Raw genomic sequence first — 14,891 nt, 5'->3', positions numbered from 1 at the left:
ATAAGTCAAAGTATGTTGATTTAATGCACCAAAAATCTCGTTCGAATGAACTACTAATGCGATCCTGTATAATAAATTACCCATTATCAACTAAGATGCAACCAATCACGATATTGTGCTGTTTAAAAAATTCTGACTGAAAATTATTGGACTCTAAAGACGCATAACGCAGCTTAAAAACTGTATGATTAAAATTATAATTTTTTGCACTTTCAGAGATATTAAGCAAGTCCGAGAGTCGATTCACTTCACTTTATCTAAGAAGTTTGGCCCGTTTTATTTTGTCAGACATTTTAAATAGCTTAGATTGTTATAAAAAATGCCCTAAAAAACTATTAGCAAACGAATAGGAAGCTACAGTGACTTAAGAAAAAGCGATTAATTGATTTAAAATTAAATTGAAGTGGCAAAAATATATTAATTTTCTTAACAAGGGCCGCTTGACTTTAAAGTAATACCAGAAAAAAATCTATCTAAATAAAGTAACGTTAAGTGAGCAACAATATAGAAAAATGGTCACTCGTTATTCTTTAATAAAAATGACGTTAGTTACGTCAAATTAATAATTTATGTTTGAGTCGTCCTGTAAATATAATTCAATATATATGACCATTTACCATATACCAAACAATGTTAAACAGGTAAACATATTTGCAGTTTTTTATCTATTTATATTACTAGTTTAAAATTCCAGCAAATACCGAGCGTAAAACGATCTGTGAAGGACAATGAAGAACAAAAAATTTAGTATAAGTTATTTGAAAATTATTTGGGATAAACAAATAACTGCGACTTTAAAATTAAGAATGAAATGAAAAAAAAGGTAATCCGGCTCGAAGGATCAAAATAAATAGTTGGTTTTTTTGTTTTGTTTGAAAAATAATAAAGGCAAATTTAAATAATTAGATGAAGGCTCACTGTTGAGAAAAGTAGACTGTAATTTTTTGGCTGAAAATAATTATTAAAAAAAAGGAAATGGTTTTGAGACCTTACTTGGTTTTCCTTCGAAAATCGTTCCTAGATTTCCTCTTCGCTCACGTTAGCTGGCCAGCTGTTAATTGATTATAAAAGTTTAATTTAGGTTTTTAATCCCATAACCGCGGGATTATGGCGGGTGGTACTTGACACTTTAGCGACTCGGTTAGCGATCTAACTGTTTTGCGACTTGAGAGCGAGCTGCGTCTGCTGCTTGGTTGCAACGAACAGATTTTGATATGCTGAACGCGCACTTTTTATAAGGTCCCAAAACATTCTTTTGAATGCATTTTAATATAAATATTTTACAAAACTGTTTTACACAGTGAGCCAAGTGCGCAATGAGTTAAAGAGTATGAAAGTTAAAGCTTAATGATAATTTGGAACTGAACAAAAAAATTAATTATTTCATTAAAAATTATTATATAATTTAAGAAAACTGAACAAAAGAAGTTCTAGGTACAAGTAAAGACAAATTAGGAATTTGTCGAATCTCATAACGTAAGTTAAGCCCTGGGAGGATTAGCCAATTTCTCAATATAAGGGAAGATGTAATAATAATAAATGCTTTTATTTACAATAACCCACAGAAAAAACAATATATGGATGTTAGGTGGCCATATCCAACGTGACGCTGCTCATATGTAAACACCCTATTAAAAGAAATAATTACTCTGTATTTTATAATTTAAAACGTATACAAAATAACAATTTTTCTAGGAATTAACTAGTAATACTGGAATACGTAACGTTTAAATGTGAGCTCTTAGGCGCTAGAACTCGAGATGCTAATATATGTTGTTTAATGTTTATATGAACACCATATGCACTGGGTACATGTTTTACGTTTAAAGAAAGACTCTTAAATATATTAATAGCCCTTTAACTAAAGTAATGTTTAAACAATTCCTCTAAGGAACACTGTTGAGATTATTGCTGCGGGTGGAAATTTGATAAAAATCAAAAAGTTTTGAACGTTTATTATATAAATATAACGCTAAATACAACTAAAATATTTTTTAAATTGTTAGCCATCCAGATTAAAAATTTATGATTGTATTAGCGGATACTATAACAAAATCGAAGACAAGCATTTTGGAGCTTTTGCAAAGCCTTTCGATCGCGTTGCAGCAGACAAGGGAAAAAAACTACATCGCAGAAATTTAAATGGGATAGAGTTAATGGCTCACATAAACAAAGTTTGGTGCTTGCGCCAAACAATTCTTGATACCTGTAAAGAAATTTAAATTTTCCATAAGACCTTTGAATAAGATTAGAGACATGACACCAAAAAAGGTAATCGCTGTCGATGAATTATCCCAGATTTTTGCAACAATCATTAGATATAGCATAGTTCAATTAATTAAAATACAGAAGTTTAGGTTCATTAATACACCACATCTATGATTTCCAATGATCACAAGCTAAATTTTGGCCTCATTGAGAATAAGATTATGAATTTCGGACATTTTAATTAGAACTTTTAGAAGACTTATTAAGGACACTACATTATTTACGTTACTAAGGGAGGCCGAATAATATACTTAGGTAGGATAAGCACACTAATAAGATTTTAAATATTGTAGGTAATCAGCAGTGTACAATGAAAAAAAAGCGGTCCTAGGACACCGCCCTGAGCTACACGCCTATTTATCTCGGCAGTTAATGACAGAGAAAAATTATAAGCTACTCGTAGCTTTCTATTATCCAGATTGACTTTAGAAAATTTAGCGCATTCTCATCCAGTTCGTAGAAATTTAGTCTCAAAAATAATGTATGGTATGAAAAGCCTTGGTATGATCTGTCAATATAACACAAGAATAATTATTTTATTATATTTTCAATTATTTATGTCGCCAGTCATATGTAATATAGTATCTGGTTGAGAGGTTAAGAGGGTGGTTAAGAGGGAATAATTAATAGAAATGGGAACTAGGGAATAATTAATTAATAGATATAAAGAAAAAAGCAGTTCAATATGAAATTAACTGGTCTCCAACTATTATTTTAAGTGTCTTTGGAAAAAAGGTAATATGCTATCAGGGCAAAATTCTTTCATCTACTCTAGACTAAAAATTTTTGCCAATGGAATTGTGCCAAGGAACCTGTGCCCCTTTCTAGCTATCAGAAAACTATATTGTTGTAAGGCACTTATTGATATCAGTTAAGTGTGGAATAGAATATTGAACAATTTCTAAACCAACTCCGTCATAACCTGTTGTAGCGAAACCACCTCTACCTTTGCTGTAGTTTATTCTATTAGAACATCGGGTGCACATCGACATTCATTAAAATTAAATATTTTTGTCGGCTCGGATTATTCCTATGATTATTACTTCGTTTATCACCATTTAATAAAGAAGTGTGGCGAATTTGATTTCGTTAAAAGGTTTTAATCCGGGTCAGTGCTTTTATTATTAAAAGGTAAGGTAACAACTGTTCTGTTTCTTGACTGGCAATTTATGTTATCTATGTTTATTATTAAAAAGTGTTAAAACTGAAACCCGCGATGCAAGTCAATATTTCCCAACTTTTGTTGTTTCTTTGACCTACGAACCCCTTGGACCAAAAATTCCATTACACTGTAGCATTAGATTTTAATCCAGAAATGATTTTTTCTTTAGCCTTTTAAATAACTAGAAAAATTGAAAATACGTTAATATTTTTGTGCGTTTTATTTAAATAATCATTTGTTATGAACAAATTATTATTAAGAGTATTCAGAGAAATAGAATTTTAAAAAGAGTTATTTAAGGCATCAGCAGATGCATAAACGTGACAGCTTGTTTGAGCTTGAACATAGGTTAGGTTTAAATTCTTAATAATTAGCTAAAAAAATTTTTTTGATCAGTTTCAAACGTATGTCATAAATAAGCTTTTTCCTCATACCACATTGTTATTTTAATACGATATTTTAATACTCGTAAGGCTTTGTAGAGTGTAAACGCATTAGCTGACTTTGCTTTCTGTTATCTTATTTATTTAAACGTAAACCTCATTAAAAATCGCAAATTTTCTGTTATCCAGGGTAATGGATATTTTATAATTTATGAAGCTTTATAGAGAGAGTGTTTGTCGAATGTTTATATGAATTCAGAATTGAAAAACGCCACCATATTATTAATTTTATGAAAAAAAATATATCTTTCTAATTACCAACGCTTAGATGCAGAAAGTCGTTATAGCTGAAGTTCTTAAAATTACGATAAAATTTTAAGGTTAAGGTTTAGTTTTAATAAGTTTTATCTTAAATAATACCAACATGTAGTTTGATATCTGTACAGTGAACCAACACAAACTTTTACCTTCATGGTTCATACATAGCCGTAGCTGTTCAAAACTTTTTGCTTGGATTCATGACTGTACATTTATAACTATTCTTTAAAAATAGGCAGCGCTTTCTCTTTCTCATTCCTATCTTTCATTATTATATTATAATCCTTAACAGTTCAACTACATCCTTGACGTCTGGAGACAACCACGGTTCGAATAGACTAACAATATCAAAGTTTTTTTGCTCAATAAGTTACTAAACAGAAGAAAACTTAGGCGCAGAGATTGACATTTAAGTAATAAAAGTATATGTGTCAACCATGCAGGAATACAGCATATAATGCCGCCAGTATAGATATCAGAAGTATTTGCTATTTATACTAATATAAACATTTCATTTATACATATTTAAGACGCATTAGTTAATATAACAAAACTAAAGAATGTCCCACAACTTGTTTATTATTCGAAGATAAATTTCGATAAATTTTAAGAAAAGTGTGAATAGCCAGTTTTTAGCTAAGAACCTAATCATGTTTAAAAACACTTATACAAAATATAATACGAGAATATTTAAATGCCAGTTGTACTACATCGATTAAATAATAGACTTAATTACAGATGCAAAAATATTAAAAATCTAATTTAATATTTTACAAAAATTAACTACTGCCAGAGGACCACACTTTGCTATTCTGAGACTTTTTTAGCATTCATAAGCCTATCGCACTATTTCTTTATTAAATCTTTAAAAATGGCATATCTTATATATTTGTAAGCTAAGCTGCACTTCCAGTTATTGAGAAAGGCAACTAAGATTATTCTCGCCGAAAGTGATCCTATACGAAAAGCATAATCAATTTCATGCTTAGAACAATTTACCTTATACATTTTTTTGATAAAGTCAGCAACTAACTCAGAAATATTTTCACGGTCTTGATTGCTAATTGCCTATATCCACGAGATTAGGAGGTTAGACACCTTCTTGATGAAAATCGTCGATAATTAAAAGCTAACACTTAATTGCTTGCAAGATTGTTGTAGTAAACTGGTTGCTCTTACACTCACTCATTATACAAGTTCGGGCAATTAACTCGCCTTAAAACTAATTAGTTAAGCAATTGTATCGAAAGCACAAAATAAGCTACACGCACATCGGTTGTTACCCGTCGACCTTTTTTTATTTTTTATGTCTGCAACTATATGGCATTCAGATTTAATCTCCTCTGAGGTTTGAAGTGTGGGCTGCAGGATTCTTTTTGATCTACATTAACCACAAATCTAATTACCTTCTTCTGTATACTAAAAAGGAAATTTAAAATTCTTTGATTTGTCACTCCTTAGTATTCCATATTCTAGGTAAGATTTAAGCCAGGAAAAATACACCGACCGTGTTAGTTATTAGCCTTATTCTTCCCTTATAACTTTTACAATAAGACTTTTAGATGAAAGCTTTTTGTTCAGTGTGATAATATGATTTTTCAAATGTAACTCTCCATCATTAACTAAGTCTAGGAACTTAGTCCTTAGTATGTTAAGAAAATGATATATTTAGATATATTTAGTCATTACTAAATAGAACCCAAAGCAGAATTCTTAGACATACTATATTTTTTGTCCGATGAAGAGAATCTATTCTTCAATATAGGACCTAAACCACGAACTTACAGGACCTTGGATGCTATACTTCTTAAGCTTTGACAACAGATAGGCTTTGGATAGATCACAAAATAGAACACCACTGCAGAGGCATTTCCCGTATTTACGGCAAAGTAAACCCTCTCAAAAAAGTGATATATATCATGATAATAAATGGCAGTGGTTTGAAGCTGGTTTGTATGACTGCATAATGGTGGAAGATTAACACTTTCAGCTTTAACTTGATTAATAAAAGTCTTTTTTAATTTCTTCTTCTTTTTGACTTCTTTTTCACTTAGGAGATTTGAAAATGATTTTTTGGCTTTTGAGTTGTTTCCCTAACAATAGAATGTATCGCGTTTCTAGATTTATTACTGAAAAAAACTACCTCATAATTTTGTCTTTTAATATGCTTTTGGTTGGCCTATTGCTGTAGAAAGACCAAAATTTAATAACCATAAAAGTCAAATATAAAATATTTGAATAAATTTACATAGTTTTCCTTTTTTTATTTTATAAGTTTCATTTTTTTTGTGCTTTGTTTAGGATAAAAAAGAGATGAACCCAATCTTAAAAAAAATATTAATAAAATACGTCATGGAAACTAAAGTTCTTTCTTTATGCAATTTCGTGGTTTGTTATCAATAAGAGTAATTTTTTTTTATTATCTTGATAGTGATAATTCCGTATATATATATATATACAGGGTGTCAATTTGAAAACTTCCCACCCCTATTATCTCGAAACGGGTTAGGTTTTTATAAAATCGCTAAGACACGTCGATTTTATTATCGAGGAACATGTTATTTAGGTTAATATTATTTTTACTAAACATTTGCATAGCCGTTACAATTATGGTCTTTACAAAAGCACGCCTAAAATTTATTTTATTAACACATCTACTTTAAGAGGTGTTCAAAGTGTTCTCCATTGTTCTCCAAACAAAAATAAAGTCTATTCTCAAATTCTTCCCGAACATTCTGAAATACCTCTTCTGGAATAGCCCTACTTGCCTCTGTAATTCTTCTTTTTAAATCTTCGATATCATCAGGCTGAGTTTTGTAAACAACCGATTTTATGTGCCCCCATAAAAAAAATCTAACGGCGTTAAGTCTGGTGACCTAGTAGGCCATTCTATCGGTCCCCTTCTACCAATCCATTGGTTAGGGAATCTGTTGTTCAACCACTCCCGCACTGGCCGAAAATAATGCGGCGTAGCTCCATCTTGCTGAAAGTGTAGTTCGTTTTCTTGCAAAATGTTACCAACTTGATTTTCCAGTTCAGTTGTTATCAAGGGATCAATTACATCTTCAAGTAGGTATAAGTAGAGCTCTCCAGTTAAGTTTTGTTCAATAAACAACGGTCCTATAACAGCATTTCCAAGAATACCGGCCCAAACATTAATTTTTTGTGGCCGCTGTGTAGCATCCTCTCTGAAAATGTGGGGATTGTCCTCACTCCAGTATCGACAATTCTGTCTATTGACATGGTCGTTTAGGAAAAAGGTACATTCATCACTGAAGCAAATGTTGCTTACCACAATTGCACGAGTGTTTATTAAGTTGGACATAATTTCGCAAAACTCTATTCTCCTATCAAAATCGTCCTCATGAAGTTCCTGTAAAATTTGCATCTTGTACGGATGATATTTATGTAACTGTAATGCTCGTCGTACAGTTTTATGTGACATTCCAGTTAGACGTGCTACTGTACGGAGAGAGTTGGTGGGTTCTGCAACGAATGTTCCCAAAATCTCTACTTGAGTATCTTCGTTTAAAACACGCCGACTTGCCCTATTTTTGTTTCCAACTGAACCCGTTTCATTAAATTTAGCTACTACGTCCAAAATGTATCTGTGACTTACATTACAATTAGGATTTCTATTATTAAAAACTTCTGCCGTTCTTCTTGCGCATCTTCCTTGCTCGCCATAAATAAAAATCATTTCAATTCTTTGCCTAAGCGTGTATACCATAGTAACTAACAATAACACGCAAATTATCGAAATAAATTTTAACTGATTTAAATACCTAGTAACATTGACTGGTAGGAAAGTTCACTAAATACTATTTTCAATTTCGGATCATATCATCGAACTGTATTGAGACGAATTCCATTGCAAACGAAAATAAACAAAAAAGAAAAAAAATTAAATGTTTATCTTTCATGACCAAAAAAATTTGTCGGATTGATAAACACTTTCAGTGAGAAATGCACCGGTTCGCTTTATGGTCAAACACGTTCCAATAGAAATCATAGCTTCAACGTATTTAAAACACTTACAGGAATAATGTTTAATAATAAGTAATTTAACAATGTTTAAATAACCCTAACTTGGCAACGCAGCACTCAAATTTAAAAAATAAGGTGCCAAAATGTAGAGAATAAAAAGTTCTTTCAAATGAGGTATTACTCAACCCCTATTGCCATTTAAGATTTTTGAGAGGGAGGTTCTGGGGGGTAGGGGGTTGAAAGAGGCGAAGTGATTTCTGCATAAAAATTATTCCCCCTCGATAATAAAATCGACGTGTCCTAGCGATTTTATAAAAACCTAACCCGTTTCGAGATAATAGGGGTGGGAAGTTTTCAAATTGACACCCTGTATATATATATGTATTTATTCACTTACATTATAAAAGTAATTTTTTTCCCTATTCAAACTTGGTAATTTATTCCACTACCTCACATGAACTAAAAATTTCCTGAAGTACACTTCAGTAGCTAGATAAAAACAATTTTTTTAGTCTTTTTTCTTTAACAGTGGTCTTTAATCATCATTAAGGTTGCTATGTAGCTATTAAAATGTGATTTTAAAGTTATTATGAACTGTTTTCTTTATACTCTAAAGAAAACAAAAATTAATTATTCCTCAAAAGAAAAGGGACTCTCTGCGGTCAGGCAATTAACTGTAGAAATATTCGTTTACCGTTTCCTAGAAAAAACGGATATAACGGAAAAATCATAATTAATTAACAGAAAAGTTAACATTTTGAAATGCGGTTAATCAGTTAATCAGCTAATAAGATGATCTGAATCATTTAAACTCTACCGCTATAGTCAATATATTCAATCATTTTGGTTGCATATTGTCACAAATACGTTTTACTCTAATCGAGTCTGTATCGGATTAAAACAAAAGGGGAGAAAGATATTTTATTGCCAATAGTATTCCTAACTCGGGTCAGCTTAATGACATTTAATAAACTTTGAAAGAAGTTTTGATAATTAAAAGGAAATAATCGTTATGTCACAATTATAACTATGAATTTTGCAAGAGAAATATACAATATTTTTATTAATTTTGCTTACATTACTTTAAAATGAGTTTTTTCGCCAGGCTTTTTTAGGCATCATCAGCTTATATCTTATTTTTTTAATACGGACTACTGGATATTTTAAAAGGCTTTATTATTTTACTCGCTATTACACTCGTTTCATTACGAAATTATAAAGATATTTGTAAGTCGTGAAATATTCCTTATTTTAACATAAATAGAAGCTGTAAAACCGAATGAAATAGCGAATGAAACTGCATATATTTCTTTTGTAAAAATTAATTGAAATTTGTTGGAATTGCAAAGCAAGCAAATAAAAGAAAAATGTTTCTTCTTGATAATCAATAAGATATTTTAAAAATTAACTGCAAAGGCCTTAATTACAAAAACAGAAAATATTACGTTAAAAATAATATCATCCATATAAAATTCACTTAGATGAAAAACATGGTGAAAAAGATAGGAGGCGAGAATTCCTAAACATTTTTCGCACTTCTATAGATATGTCCAAAATCTAGGGAGATTTAAAACTTTAATTTAATTATTTGATAACTATTTCTGTCTTACCTTAAACTATGTTGAGTGTAACACGGTTCTATTTACTATTGTAAATATACGACTTAAATTCATTTGAAAATATTTTATTCACAAAAAAAACTGTTTATTTTGTTTATTTAATGCCTAAAATACATTATATATACATGTTGATAATGTACAATATTATTAGTTTTTTGTCTAGTCTAGTACTAAATAAAACCGTATTTTAAATTGTTAAAATATGCCTAGACGCTATTTGGCAGATAATGAGATGTTAAGGGCTCTGGGGATGCTTGAGACTGGAATGTGTTGAATTGATGTTAATGTCAGAGCATTATATGTCGCCTCAGGAGCCATTATCGGGAGAGTGTACTACACACAAAAGGCATTTGGGTCAACCAAGGATGGGTACTCCTCATATGGATGATGGAAGTGACATGGAAATGACATAGTAACAGCACAACAATTAACAGTTCATCTGTGCGGAGCTCATAATCTGATAGTTTTAAGACATACCGTGTACAGCAGATTAAGAGAAGGTTATCTAGTAAGTCGAAGTCCTTGGAGATGCCAATTTATAAGCGAGGGATCAAGCCAGTCAACTAGCTTTAGCTTGGGAACCTGTCACTTGGGAGCAAAATCAATTGCAAAATGTTTTATTTTTTGACGAATCTCGCTTTTGGCTTGTATCCAGATTCTTGAAGAGTACTCTCCTGGCACCAGAAATCGAATACATCATATACAGGAGAGTCACAGTTATAGAAAAGGCATAATGATATAGGCAGGAATTTCTGTTCGAAATCGAATTAAGCTCATTCTTCTGGATTATTTTTTATCAGAACACCGCTACATTAGAAATATTCTAGAATTTATTGTTACCCAATGCCGAATATGTTGGTGCACATTTTATTTTAATGTATAATAATGCATTAAAATGCAATTTAATATCGTAATGAAATGTTATTTTTTCTCAGGAAAATCCGTATTTTCATATCACGTCATAATTTGTTTATTATTGGGATATCACCACTTATAATGAGTAAAAAAAAATATTTAATTTGGAAATTTAAAACCACTTTCTATTTAAAATAATTCAATATCCCTAGATTTTGAGCACGTGTGTATTTTAACAGCTTACTTTTATGGAAAAAACATTAAAAATAACTAGAGATCATTAAATGAAGCTTAAAAGTCACCATTTATGTAGTAGCTAGTGAGATCAAAAAAGAACATACAGGTGTTCTTTTTTACTAATAAAATTACTTGACGAAAAAATGGTTGAATGATGACATTGCTAGGGTCAACGGTTAATAATTAATCATTAACAGTTAATAAGCAAACTTTTGTTGCAAAATCATAAGATCCTATAATGAATGGCTTGGATAGGGTTTTCAAAGACTTAGGTATAAGAATGGCCTATCAAAGTTTGGTCAAGTTACGAAATCTTTTAGAAAACCCAAAAGATAAAATAAAGTGAATGAAAAGTTTAGGACCTATGAGATTAATTGCAACGATTGTGATAAAAAGTACTTAGGACAAACTAGAAAATCAATTAGTACCAGATTTAAGGAACATGTAGCTCATGTGAAACATGGGAGAGTTGAAAAGTCAAGTTTGGTTGAACCTGTTTTAAATACTAATCATTATGTAGGGAAAGACAACTTAAAATTACTTAAACCAGTTAATAACAATAGAAAATTAGATGCATACGAAAAATCTAGTTTAGTTAGTGTTTAAAATTTATTCGGCCATGCTTCATTGCATTTTCTGCTCTATTAGTTACATCTTTAGTATATAAGGCCACTTGTAAAATGTTTTAGTTTAGTTTTAAATTTTTAATCTCCTGAAGATTGTTATGTTCATATTTAACTATTTAAAATCTTTAGCATTTAAACAATATCTTGTAAGTAATTTTATTTAAGTAAATTTAAATACCCAAAATAATGTGACATCTCTGTTTTGACCAATATAACAATAATAATATTCTTAATTTTGCACTAAGGATTTTTAATTATTTTAATACGCTAAAGTAAAGTGCTATCTTTGAATAGTAGACTATAATAAGACCTAAATAGATTAATATATTGTAAATTTCTACTATGCAGGGAACAATGTTTGAACCATTTTTGTATATTTCTGCTGCCGCTAATTTCGGTACCATGTATCTTTAACACGGGCATATCTAGATATAAATAGCACATTTAGTCATATAATAAGTATATGACTAAATATGTAGTATTAGTAGTATAATAATTATGTTCAACAGGTACGTTCAGTCGTACTCATATTTGAATTTTAGAAATCTATTATTTAATAAATTTTTCGTAATTATAATTTTTTTTTGGGTTTTGGCTTGATTGCTATGGATTATATGGTAGCCTAGTTAAGTTTTTTTTTGGAATTAAGAGGGTTTGTGTTAATGTTTTGGAGCTAAATAGTGATTTTCCTTGTTCTAGTGTTCATTTCGGTTGTTCTGGGAAACAAAAAAGGCGAGGAGCCATATTAGGCAAGATTTGCATTGGTGCTGATTAAGTTTGCTGTCTATTTTGTCAATTTTTAAGACTTTAAAGTCTCTAATTCAGCATTTAAAATCAGTTTTAGACAAAAATAGTCATCGGGGCTTATGTGATATAGCTGTCGGCGCGACTATATCGAGTTTATCTCGGAAAATAGCGAAGTTAATTGCCATTTAAGTTCTGGAAACTTCTTGGGTAAAACTGTAAATTCTAAAGCTATACATATACTCTGGCTTTCCCATGTATTTTGTAACTTTCGATACGTTACTCTGGAGGAGCTAAATTGCAACAATAAGAAGGAGCTGAGTTGCCACAGTATAGCAAGGAGCTTATATAGCTGTGCCGAGAGCCACATGGTCTAGTAGATAAAGTCTATTAGATAAAATTGATGCCATAAATCTATTTTATGACCAGTTCTGTAGACTTTTAGTTTAGGGTATGGGGTTTATAAGTTAATAGATTTTCTAGTTTAAGCTGCTATAAGCCAGTGGCGCCGATTCCACCTCGGGGATTAATAATTGGTAAATTAATTCATTTCTTTCAATCACAAATATTAACATTAGATATAAAATTCTTAAATTGAGCTAGCAAGTCATTTTGCTGCACCATTCAGCATCCCCAACCCTACTGTGACTCAGCGGTGTAGCAAGATGCTAACAGTATCGAGAGTAGAATAAAGAGTAATTTGTTTTGTAAAGTGGTAAAATCTTCTCGTAATTTAAGTAATATTAAATATCAACTAGTCTATGTCATAAGATAAAATTCACATTAAAAGTTAGACATAGAATTACTCTTCAAATTTTTTCTAACAAATTTTTTCCTAAACTAGTAGAGTACAGAGAGAAATAGGATAATAAGAAATCTAAAACTCACAAAAACCTTAAATAATTTTTTAAAATTTTTATGAGTAAAAAACAATAAAATATAATTAAACAATTTACAGAATATTAAAATAATAAGAACTTACTCTTATTCAAAGACATAATATTAATATTCCCTATCGGAGCATGCAGGCTTCTTTTTGGTTTTAAACAAAACTCTCGGAAGAATTCGTGATATTGGCCTTGTAATAATGTAGGAGGTTAAGGAGTTTCAATTAAAACGACTTGTCTAAAACATGACTAAAATCTAAGTATATTTAAAATTATAATAATTTGGTACAGAAGCACTCAAAATTGCTTAGCCTAAACTACTACACATAAGTCAACAATATAATTATTAAATAAGCATATTACCAAATTGGTTGACATACATAGCGCGTGAACTGGCATGAACCCTTACTAGGATATTGACTAATCTATAAATATAATAACATATCAAAGAATGTAAGTACCTACCATATGATAAAAAAATAAGGAATAATTACATTTGTTTTATTCTAAATATAATACATAACTTAATACTTTTATTACTATACTTATACTTACTACACATCCTACGAAAATTAAAAAAACAACAAAAAAAAATTAAACCTACTTATCATAATACAATTTTGTTCTATTTTTGTGAACCTCTACTAACCTATTACCTATCTTAATTAACACATTGGGAGACTTTTCTTCCATTACAATATATGGGCCATTAAAAATTGTATTTTTTTATTATTCCCAGAATTATTTTTAAGTAAAATTTTGTCTCCTACTTTAAAGTTTATAAGTTTTGTTTTCTTATCGAAATAAGTCTTTCGTTTTTCTTTTGAATGCACTAAATTATTTTTAGCATCGGACCAAGCATTTTGTAATCGGTATTTTAATTCAAGAGGGTAATCGTCAAATTTATAAAGCGGGTCAATTTTGTTAACAATATTTGATGGTAAATTATATGTCTTTCCAAAAACTAATTCGTACGGGGTGTATCTTGTTTCAGTGTGTACACTGTTATTATAAGAAAAACACCAGAATTGAAGCCATGAACTCCAAGACTCTGAATTATTTCCTATTTGTATTCTAAGATAAGCATTAAGATGCTTATGAGAGTTTTCTAGAGATCCCAGAGTTTCGTGATGATAAGCTGTTGAAGACAGCTGCTTAATTTTTAGAATTTTACATGTTTCTTTTAGAGTTGAACATATAAATTCAGTACCTTGATCTGAAATTATACATTTTGGAATACCATAACGTAAAATAAAATTATTAACAAAACTTCGAGCTAAGGTTGTAGATTCCTTAGTTTTTAGAGGATAGCACTCTAAAAACTTTGAAAGTTCACATTGAATTGTTAAAATATATTTATTACCCTCGTGATCCTCGTTTAATGGTCCTACAATATCTAAATAAATATTTTGGAATGCTGATGACGCAGTTGTTGTGATAGACATTGGTTGAATATTAGGCCTAGAATGTTAACAACGTTGACAGCTGTCACAACATGTAACAAATTCTTCAACATCCTTTTGCAAATTAGACCAAAAGTAATATTTTTTTATATTATTATACATTCTGTTCATTCCCGTGTGACCTCCGGTTGGCAGAATGTGAAAGTCATTCATAATAATTTTTTTAGTTTCTAAATCGGTAATTTTTTGGACGTCCTTTATTATACATATTTTAAAACCTATTTTCTTTATTTCTATTATATTGTCTGTTAAATCGTTTATTAATTGCGCATTTTCTTTATTTTTTATAACAACTAATTCCGGAATTCCATATTTTTTGCATATCTTATCAAGATCTCTCAA

The sequence above is a fragment of the Anthonomus grandis genome, chromosome 3, assembly GCF_022605725.1.
Source record: "Anthonomus grandis grandis chromosome 3, icAntGran1.3, whole genome shotgun sequence".
Taxonomy (NCBI): Eukaryota; Metazoa; Arthropoda; class Insecta; order Coleoptera; family Curculionidae; genus Anthonomus; species Anthonomus grandis.
The sequence above is the reverse complement of the archived record's forward strand: the minus strand, read 5'-3'. Positions refer to the sequence as shown.